The sequence below is a fragment of the Triticum urartu genome, chromosome 2 (genome assembly GCF_003073215.2).
Source record: "Triticum urartu cultivar G1812 chromosome 2, Tu2.1, whole genome shotgun sequence".
NCBI lineage: Eukaryota > Viridiplantae > Streptophyta > Magnoliopsida > Poales > Poaceae > Triticum > Triticum urartu.
The window spans coordinates 191,770,854-191,781,963 of record NC_053023.1 but is presented as its reverse complement, the minus strand read 5'-3'; positions in this window follow the sequence as shown (position 1 = coordinate 191,781,963).

Sequence of the window (11,110 nt, the reverse complement as noted above, 5' to 3'; positions counted from 1 at the left end):
TGGTGAAGTTGTTGGTGAAGATTGCGGTGATGATGATGGCTCCCGGTGGCACTCCGGTGCCACCGGAAGCGAGGAGGAGAGAGCCCCCTTCCTTCTTCTTCTTCCTTGACCTTCTCCCTAGATGGGAGAAGGGTTTCCCCTCTTGTCCATGGCCTCCATGGCTTGGGAGGGGCGAGAGCCCCTCCGAGAATGGATCTGTCTCTCTGTCTCTCTCTGTTTCCGCGTTCTCAGATTCTGCCCTTTCGCCGTTTCTTTTATTCTCGGAGATCCGTACCTCCGATTGGGCTGAAATTTTAACACGATCTCTATCCAGAAAGTAGCTTTCTTGCGGCGGAAGAAGGGCATCAACCGCCTTACGGGGTGGCCACGAGGGTCAGTGGCGCGCCCCCTTCCTCGTGCCTCCCTCGGGCACCGTATCGCGTGGATTTTTCTTCCCAAAAATCATATATATTCCAAAAAAATCTCCGTCAGTTTTTATCCCGTTTGGACTCCATTTGATGTGGATATTCTGCGAAACAAAAAACATGCAACAAACAGGAACTGGCACTGGGCACTGGATCAATATGTTAGTCCAAAAAATAGTATAAAAAGTTACCAAAAGTATATGAAAGTTGTAGAATATTGGCATGGAACAATAAAAAATTATAGATACGACGAAGACGTATCAGAGGGGGAAATCATCGTCATCATCATCACCAACAACTCTCCCATCTTGGGGAGGGAAATCTCCATCAACATCTTCAACAACACCATCTCATCTCAAACCCTAGTTCATCTCTTGTGTTCAATCTTGTTACCGAAACTATAGATTGGTGCTTGTGGGTGACTAGTAGTCTTGATTACATCTTGTAGTTGATTACTATATGCTTTATTTGGTGGAAGATTATATGTTCAGATCCGATATGCTATTTAATACCCCTCTGATCTTGAGAATGATTATCATTTGTGAGTAGTTACTTTTGTTCTTGAGGTCACGAGAGAAATAATGTTGCAAGTAATCATGTGAACTTGATATGTGTTTGATATTTTGATAGTATGCATGTTGCGATTCCCTTAGTGCTGTCATGTGAACGTCGACTACATGACACTTCACCATATTTGGGCCTAAGGGAATGCATTGTGGAGTAGCAATTAGATGATGGGTTGCGGGAGTGACATAAGTGAAAATATTGATATAGTTGACTAGAGGGGGGGGTGAATAGGCAACTAACAATTTTTAGCTTTTCTTTACAAATTTAAACTTGGCATCAAAGTAGGTTGTCTAGATATGCAACTAGGTGAGCAACCTATATGATGCAACAACAACAATCGCACAAGCAAGCATGGGATACAACACAATATAAGCTTGCATAAGTAAAGGTAAGAGATAACCAAGAGTGGAACCGGTGGAGACGAGGATGTGTTACCAAAGTTCCTTCCCTTTGAGAGGAAGTACGTCTCTGTTGGAGCAGTGTGGGGGCACAATGCTCGCCAAGAAGCCACTAGGGCCACTGTATTCTCCTCACGCCCTCACACAATGCGAGATGCCGTGATTCCACTATTGGTGCCCTTGGAGGCGGCGACAAAACCTTTACAAACAAGGTTGGGGCAATCACCACAACTTAATTGGAGGCTCCCAACGACACCACGAAGCTTCACCACAATGGAATATGGCTCCGCGGTGACCTCAACCGTCTAGGGTGCTCAAACACCCAAGAGTAACAAGATCCGCAAGGGATTAGTACGGGGAATCAAATTTCTCTTGGTGGAAGTGTAGATTGGGGCCTTCTCAACCAATGCATAGAAAATCAACAAGTTTGATTGGCTAGGGAGAGAGATTGGGCGAAAATGGAGCTTTGAGCAACAATGGAGCTTGGGGGGGGGGGAAGAGGTAGTCAACTTGGGGAAGAAGACCCCCCTTATATAGTGAGAGGACAAATCCAACCGTTACCCACCTACTCAGCCCGCGACATGCGGTACTACCGCATATCCAAGCGGCACTACCGCACGGGCTCACGGTACTACTGCTGGGAGGTGTGGTACTACCGCTCGCGCGGCAGGAGCCAGGTGAGGCTCTGTTGCACAAGGCAGTGAGCGGTACTACCGCGCGTCCTTGCGGTACTACCACAAGGCAGAGCTCATCCTGGGCTAGGAAGGCACGGACTAATAAAATTACATCCGTGTCTACTTCCGCTGAGTTTGGGTCAGTTCAAAAATCCGGCACGGTACTACAGCTCACAGGGAGCGGTACCACCGCGTAGGGTGCGGAAGTAAAAGTTACTTCCGCCCCTACATCCGCTCATGCCGCGGTGCTGGGCCAGAGGCCACGGTACTACCGCATGCTAGGAGCGGTACTACCGCACATGCGGTACTACCACTACCTTGGGCGGTACTACCATGGCCAGCTGCGGTACTATTGCTCCCTTAAGCAGTACTACCGCATGCCACAGACCAGTAGCACTAGGATGCCTTCGTCTTTGTAGTGACAAGGGGAACATCGGTGCTCCAATGAAGCAAGGAAAGGTGGTGCAAAAGAATAGACGTGTACGTGATGATTCCACCCTAACCATTCCGAAGCGGACCCCCTCTTAATAGTATGGCTTTCCTATGACTCAAATCCACCGAAAAGAAAACATAAAGAAACGCCGTCTTTGATAGGCTCCGAGGGGCACTGAATCGTCTTGTGCCTAGACATGAGATATCTGAAATGCTCAATGCACACGATTAGTCTGCAAATTCATTGTCGTCAATCACCAAAACCACTTAGGGAGAAATATGCCCTTACAATCTCCCCCTTTTTGGTGGATTGATGACAATACGTGATTTGCACATGGGGATATAAAAAGGGACATAGGCAAACCCAACATTTATAAAATATAGATAGGCGCCCCCTAGATGTGTGCACTCTAGAGAAATGCTTTGGACTGCACAGCACACAAACTAGGATCAACACTCCCCCTATATTTTATAAACAAGGCAATCCTTGCAATAATATGAATGACACTAGGCATGGAGGCAAGGTATAGAAATGAGCATGAAGTAAAGAGCACAAGGCAATATAAGCTCATAATCTACTAAACATACGAGACAATATGATAAGACAATAAGATAAGCTGAGGACATATGTCTTACACCATATGATAGTCTCCTAGACTCACACGAACACAAACATAAACCGACAAGCCAAAGCAAACGAAGGTTTAACAAGGAGAAAGCAAAACGAAGCACGACTCGATACAAGACTCGCAAATCCTACACTCTCCCCCCTTGGCATCGAGACACCAAAAAGGCAGAGAGGACACCTACGACACATGTGGTGGTAGAACTACAAGGCATCACCAGTCATGTTCATCCTCCGAAGACTCCTCAATAGCGCGGGATGTAGATGGAAACCCAGTCTCCTCCTCTGACTCGCTCCATCGGCAGTCCTCTCTGATCCATGGCTCCTCATCTGTGATCCTCTCCTCAGATCCATCCTGAACCTCAAGGCTAACCTGCCTCATAATGGCCTTGTCGCAACGACGAGCCATCTTGGCGTTCACATGAGCCTGGTACTGACCCTTGTCTTGCATGCAGAACAGAGCCTTCATCTTGGCCTTGAGCATCTTAGCCCAAGAGGTCTTAGTGGAGGGAGGAGTGTATCCCTCAAAAATGTCCTCAGCCGCCTCCTCCTCCTCAATCTCATCCTCATCCACATCCATCCTAGCAGCCTCTGCCTCAACCCGGGTGGTGGGTGTTAGCCCACTTGCTCTTGATGTGTAGCTTGATAGGCTCATGGCGGGTCCAGTCAGGAGCATGAAATTCTTCACTCGGAAAAATCTTCTCCCAGGTCTTCGAGATCAAGAAAAACAGGTAAGGGCCATAGATGGGCACCTTACGGTTGAACACAGCAAACTGCAACTCACACCACATGATATGAGATACATCAAGTGGTGCCGTCTTTTGGAGACGCGCCTTCTCATAGATGAGCATCATATCCACAAGATAGGCATGCACCTTATCCTTGTCACCTATGTGAGGAAAGAGTGTGTTGCGGAAGATCCGATGCATGATGTCAAGGAACGGGTTCAGCACCCAAGTTTTCTTATCATTGACAAACTTCTTCTCAACGAGGTAGGGTTGAAGCTTGTTCTTGTTGGCTGACTCGGGGTTGGCATGTGCGCGGACACCAACGGGCATATTTAGCCCCTCATCACGAACGTTCAACAGATCCATGAACTCCTTCCACTTAGCAGACATCCTCTTCCCATTAGTCATCCAAGTCATTGTCCACTGCTCATCCGTGTGAAAGTGGACAAAAGAAAAGAACTGAGCCACAATCTCCGGGTCAAAATCCAAGTGAAAGGTGATGAGCTCCTCAATGACAAATTGCTCCACCAAGTCCAGAGGCTCACCAAAATATGCCCTATTGCTCTCCTTCTTCATATGATGCATGTCAATCCACTACACTGGCACATAAATGTTCTGCTTGGACTTGATCACATACAGGAAGATAAGATTCTGTTGCTTGGTCCAGAACAAGTCATTGCCCCTTGTGACCTCCCTAGGGTTGACGTAAGGGTTGAGCTTCCTTCGCAACAGAAACTCCGCTTGAGGGATCTGTGAACTTGTTAGTTGTGAACTTGGTAGCTGTGAACTTGGTTCTGCATTGTGGGGCACTGGAGCCCTCTGGAGCCTCTTGGTTGCGCAGGCGCTTTGAACTTGTATCACGGATGGGATTCGAGCACCGGACATTGGAACCGGAGCCACCACCTATGCCACACAACACACACATGAGAAAACCGAGAAGGGTTATTGCAAAGACGAGGGCCAAAACCAAATGAATCTGGCAGATAAGAGATTTGGAAGGACAAAACAACATAATTTTCAATTCTACGGTAGTACTGGACCAGTGCACGAATGTAAAAAATTACATCCGCTCGAGCCGTGGTAGTACCGCTCCAGCGGAGCGGTAGTACCGCACGGGACGGTTCGTGAGCGGCCAAGAGGTAGTACCGCATGTATTCGAAACTCTCAAGAACTGCATCTAAGGATCTAAAAATCCGCAAAAAATAGATCGGTACTACCGTTGATCAAAACTATACTATTGTATCACTCCAAATAGCATATCTACTGCACTAGCACTCTCCTACAATCTCCTCTTGCAACGATTTAGCCAAAAATCACACAAAATACACATGCATATCCCCAAGACCTAGAAGCACAAGAACGGAACAAAAAGAGAGGTACTAGGGGAGATACTGGGGTCCATGGCAAGAGGGAGAGGTGGGAAACGATCCCACCGGTCGGAATGCAAGGAGAGCGGCTGGAGATGGAGATCCGGCGAGGTCCTCCGGCGTCGTTCTTGGGTAGGAGAGAGAGACGGGGTGGGGAAAAGTGATTGATGGGTACGGGGGAGTTGGAACTCCCCCTGCCGCACTCTTAACCCCCACCCGCTTATGACAGCATGGTAGTACCGCAGGTCCTCGCGGTAGTACCATTCGTCGGGCGGTGGTACCTCTCTTCCAGCGGGAGTAAAAAATACTGCCGCGATGGAAGCGAGTACCGTGCCTAGGATGCAGATGTGCACGCACAGAGTAACCCACCTCCTATGGTAGTAACGTGGCTTGCCACGGTAGTACCGTAACCCCAAGAAAGTGCAAGTTTTGACAAGAAAAGAAGAACACGACCTTTGCAACGCAACCTTCAGGCAACCGGACACATAAAAGAGCACACACACGAGGCAACAAAAACACCAGCTCGGCACAAATAAAGGGGCAAATGACAACAAGGACCAACCACGAAACACAAACTCTCCAAAGAGAGGGTGGTGGCCGAAGCCACCTATGTTTGAGTCAATTGGTATGGCACCGCGAAGAATTATCCTTGGGCCCATTACCAAAACTCGTCTTTGAAGCACAAGTACCATCAAAAATGGCTAATGTGAAAGAGTTGATCAATTTATGCATAATGGGGGGGTGAGAGTTCATTGAGAGAACAACACTCCCCCTATGTCCATGCTTACACCTAAACAAGACAACACGATGAGTATGGTGGTGTGTGCAAGCGTTCAAGCCACATTGCTCAAATCAATGCTATTTAGCTCATGCCTTAACTCGCGAAATCTTGCTTCATCCAGGGGCTTCATGAAGATATCTACAAGGTTATCATGAGTATTGACATAGTTGAGCTCGATCTCCCCTCGCCTAATATGATCCCGAATGAAGTGATACAGAATCTTAATGTGCTTTGTCTTGAAGTGTTGCACCGGCTTGAGAGAAATCTTGATGGCACTTTCATTGTCACACCAAAGAGGCACTTTGTCACAAATGACATCGTAATCCTTTAAAGTTTGCCTCATCCACAGAAGTTGTGCACAACAACTACCGACGGCCACATACTCCGCTTCGGTGGACGAGAGAGACACACAACTTTGCTTGTTAGAAGACCAACTCACCAAAGAGCAACTAAGAAATTGGCACCCTCCGAAAGTTGACTTCCTATCCACTTTGTCTCCCACCCAATCTGAGTCCGAAAAGCCCACAAGGTTGAAGTTTGCTCCTCTTGGGTACCATAAGCCAAAGTTTGGGGTATGAGCCAAATATCGGAAGATTCGCTTGACCGCCACATAGTGGCTTTCCTTAGGTGCGGATTGAAACCGTGCACAAATTCCCACACTCAACATGATATCCATTCTAGATGCACAAAGGTAAAGCAAGGATCCAATCATGGAGCAATATACCTTTTGATCCACCGCTTTACCATTGGGATCTATGTCAAGTTGGCATTTGACGGGCATTGGAGTGGAAGCCGGCTTGACATCACTTAGCTTGAATCTCTTGAGCATGTCTTGAGTGTATTTGGCTTGGTTGATGAAGGTTCCTAATATTCTTTGCTTGATTTCGAACCCGAGAAAGAACTTCAACTCTCCCATCATGGACATCTTGAACTTTGAGGTCATGAGAGCGGAAAATTCCTCATTGAAAGCTTTGTTAGGGGAACCAAAGATAATATCATCAACATATAGTTGACATACAAACAACTCCCCTTTGACCTTCTTAGTAAAAAGAGTGGGGTCGATTTTCCCAATTTCAAACCCACGATCTCGCAACAACTCCGTAAGGTGCTCATACCATGCACGTGGGGATTGTTTAAGGCCACATAGTGCCTTATCGAGTTGGTACACATGATCGGCGAAATAGGGATCCTCGAACCCCGGGGGTTGTTTGTCATACACCAACTCATTAATATGACCATTAAGAAAAGCACTCTTCACATCCATTTGTTGCAACTTGAAGTTATGATGAGAGGCATGATGTCTACTACACAACCTTCTTCTTGTAGACGTTGTTGGGCCTCCAAGTGCAGAGGTTTGTAGGATAGTAGCAAATTTCCCTCAAGTGGATGACCTAAGGTTTATCAATCCGTGGGAGGCGTAGGATGAAGATGGTCTCTCTCAAGCAACCCTGCAACCCAATAACAAAGAGTCTCTTGTGTCCCCAAAACACCCAATACAATGGTAAATTGTATAGGTGCACTAATTCGGCGAAGAGATGGTGATACAAGTGCAATATGGATGGTAGATATAGGTTTTTGTAATCTGAAAATATAAAAACAGCAAGGTAGCAAGTGGTAAAAATGAGCGTAAACGGTATTGCAATGCTAGGAAACAAGGCCTAGGGTTCATTCTTTCACTAGTGCAAGTTCTCTCAACAATAATAACATAATTGGATCATATAACTATCCCTCAACATGCAACAAAGATTCAATCCAAAGTCACTAATAGCGGAGAACAAACGAAGAGATTATTGTAGGGTACGAAACCACCTCAAAGTTATTCTTTCTGATCGATCTATTCAAGAGTTCGTACTAGAATAACACCTTAAGACACAAATCAACCAAAACCCTAATGTCACTTAGATACTCCAGTGTCTCCTCATGTATCCGTGGGTATGATTATACAATATGCATCACACAATCTCAGATTCATCTATTCAACCAACACAAAGAACTTCAAAGAGTGCCCCAAAGTTTCTACCGGAGAGTCAAGACGAAAACATGTGCCAACCCCTATGCATAAGTTCACGAGGTCACGGAACTCGCAAGTTGATCACCAAAACATACATCAAGTAAATCACGTGATATCCCATTGTCACCACAGATAAGCACATGCAAGACATACATCAAGTGTTCTCAAATCCTTAAAGACTCAATCTGATAAGATAACTTTAAAGAGAAAACTCAATCCATTACAAGAGAGTAGAGGGGGAGAAACATCATAAGATCCAACTATAATACCAAAGCTCGCGATACATCAAGATCGTGGCGAATGAAGAACACAAGAGAGAGAGAGAGAGATCAAACACAGAGCTACTGGTACATACCCTCAGCCCCGAGAGTGAACTACTCCCCTCATCATGGAGAGCACCAGGATGATGAAGATGGCCACCGGAGAGGGATCCCCTCCTCCGGCATGGTGCCAGAACGGGTCTAGATTGGTTTTCAGTGGCTTCGGAGGCTTGCGGCGGCGGAACTCCCGATCTAGGTTTCTTTCTGGAAGTTTGGGGTTAAATAAGAGGTGTTGGAGTCGGGAACAAGTCAGGGGGGTCCCCAAGGCGGCCACGAGGTAGGGGGCGCGCCCAGGGGGTAGAGCACACCCCCACCCTCGTGGTGGCCTCGGGATTCTTCTGGCCCATCTTCGGTACTCTGTGGGTTTCTTCTGGTCAAAAATGATCTCTATGAAATTTTAGGTCAATTGGACTCCGTTTGATTTTCCTTTTCTGCGATACTCAAAAACAAGGAAAAAACAAAAACTGGCACTGGGCTCTAGGTTAATAGGTTAGTCCCAAAAATCATATAAAATAGCATATAAATGCATATAAAACATCCAAGGTTGATAATATAATAGCATGGAACAATCAAAAATTATAGATACGTTGGAGACGTATCAAGGCATAAGAAATCAACAAACGAATAGATTCAAGGCGAGCAACGGGAGGAAAGGTTTCACTGTAGTCGATACCCTCGACATGGGAGTAGCATTGTGCTACCAATTGAGCCTTGTGGCGAACGATAATTCCATGAGTATCTTGCTTGTTCTTGAATATCCTCTTGGTTCCAATGACATTATGGTTCCCCGTTGGCCTTGGCACCAATCCCCACACCTTGTTGTGCTCGAAGTTGTTGAGTTCTTCATGCATGGCATTAAGCCAATCCGGATCCTCGAGCGCCTCATAGACCTTTTGGGGTTCAACACAAGAAACAAACGTGTGATGTTCACAATAGTTTGCTAATTGTCTACGAGTGCTTACCCCCTTTCTTAAGCTTCTAAGCACATTCGTCATGAGATGACCCTTGGTAGTGAGCTTGTATGCAATCTTGGCGGCACGACGCTCCAATTCCTCCTTAGGAGTGAGTTGAGGATCAGTAACTTGATCATCTTGAGCTTGTTCTTGATCTTGAAGTTGCTCGGAGGGGAGAACTTCACCTTGGGCATCACTTGGTGGTTCAACACCATCTTGAGGTTGATCTTTCCCTTGATCTTGTTCATTTGGTTGAGGGCCTTCACTTTGTTCTTCGGAAGCGTGTGGATCTTGGGTTGGTGATGGTTCCACTTGAGTGGAACATTATCCTCCTTCAGCCACAAGCTAGGGGTTCCTTAATGGGTAGGATAAAGCCAACACCCATTCTTCTTATGCCTTGGGGAGGAATTTCATCACCTACATCACAAGTACCACTTTGCTCCACTTGGGAGCCGTTATTCTCATCACGCTCCACGTTACATGTCTCCTCAATAAGTCCCGTGGACTTATTGAGGACACGGTAAGCATGAGAGTTTGTAGCATACCCAACAAATATGTCCTCATGAGCTCTAGCCTCAAATTTAGACAAACGGACACCTTTCTTGAGAATGAAACACTTAGACCCAAACACCCGGAAGTACTTGAGGTTGGGCTTGTTACTAGTGACTATCTCATATGGAGTCTTGTTCAAGCCTTTGCGGAGGTAGAGTTGATTGGATGCATGACATGCGGTGTTGATGGCTTCAGCCCAAAAGTTGTATGGAGACTTGAACTCCGCCATCATGGTACTTGCCGCATCCATCAACGTCCGATTCTTCCTCTCTGCTACACCATTTTGTTGAGGGGTGTAAGGTGTGGAATATTGATGCTTGATCCCCTCATCACTAAGAAACTCATCCAAGGTGTAGTTCTTGAACTCGATGCCGTTGTCACTTCTTATCGTCAAGATCTTTGCATTGTGTTGATGTTGAGCTTCATTTGCAAAGTCGATGACGGTTTGTTGGGTGTAACTCTTCCTCTTGAAGAAATATACCCAAGTGTATCTTGAATAATCATCCACAATCACCAATCAATACTTTCTACCCCCAAGACTATCAGAGGATGGAGGTCCAAAGAGATCCAAGTGAAGGAGCTCCAAGTGCCTCTTCGAGTAGATGATAGTCGTGGGAGGGTGAGCCTTGTCATGTAGCTTTCCTTCTATACAAGCACGATCTTTAGCAAAGCTAACATTTGTTAGTCCACAAACATGGTCCCACTTGAGAAGACTTTGCAAAGATCTCATATTGACATGGTCTAAACGGCAATGCCAAAGCCATCCCACACCAACTTTAGCCATTAGGCATGTCGTGGTCTTAGTGGGTCGCTCCAAGAAGTTAATCACATAAAGACCGTTCCCGACATGCCCAACAAAGGCTACTTTAAGAGTCTTGCTCCACAAGAGGGCCATGGTATCAATATCAAAGAAAGTGGCAAAGCCCATGAGTGCAAGTTGATGAATGGAAAGTAAATTGTATGCAAGGGACTCAACAAGCATGACTTTCTCGATCGTGAGATAATGAGAAATGACAACCTTGCCAAGACCCAGTACCTTAGAAGACGAGGCATCTCTCCACTCGACACTGGTGGGCATAAATTAAATCTTGTGCACGTCCACCACCAAGTCCTTGCTTCCGGTCATATGATTTGTGGCTCCACTAGCGAGCAACCATGATCCTCCACCGGAAGCAAACACCTACAAGAGATCAATGCTTGGCTTTACGTACCCATTTCGTAATGAGTCCTTTGATCTTAGTAACAAGGGTATTAGGAACCCAAATAGACCATTCAATGTACTCATAAGGAGAACCAAC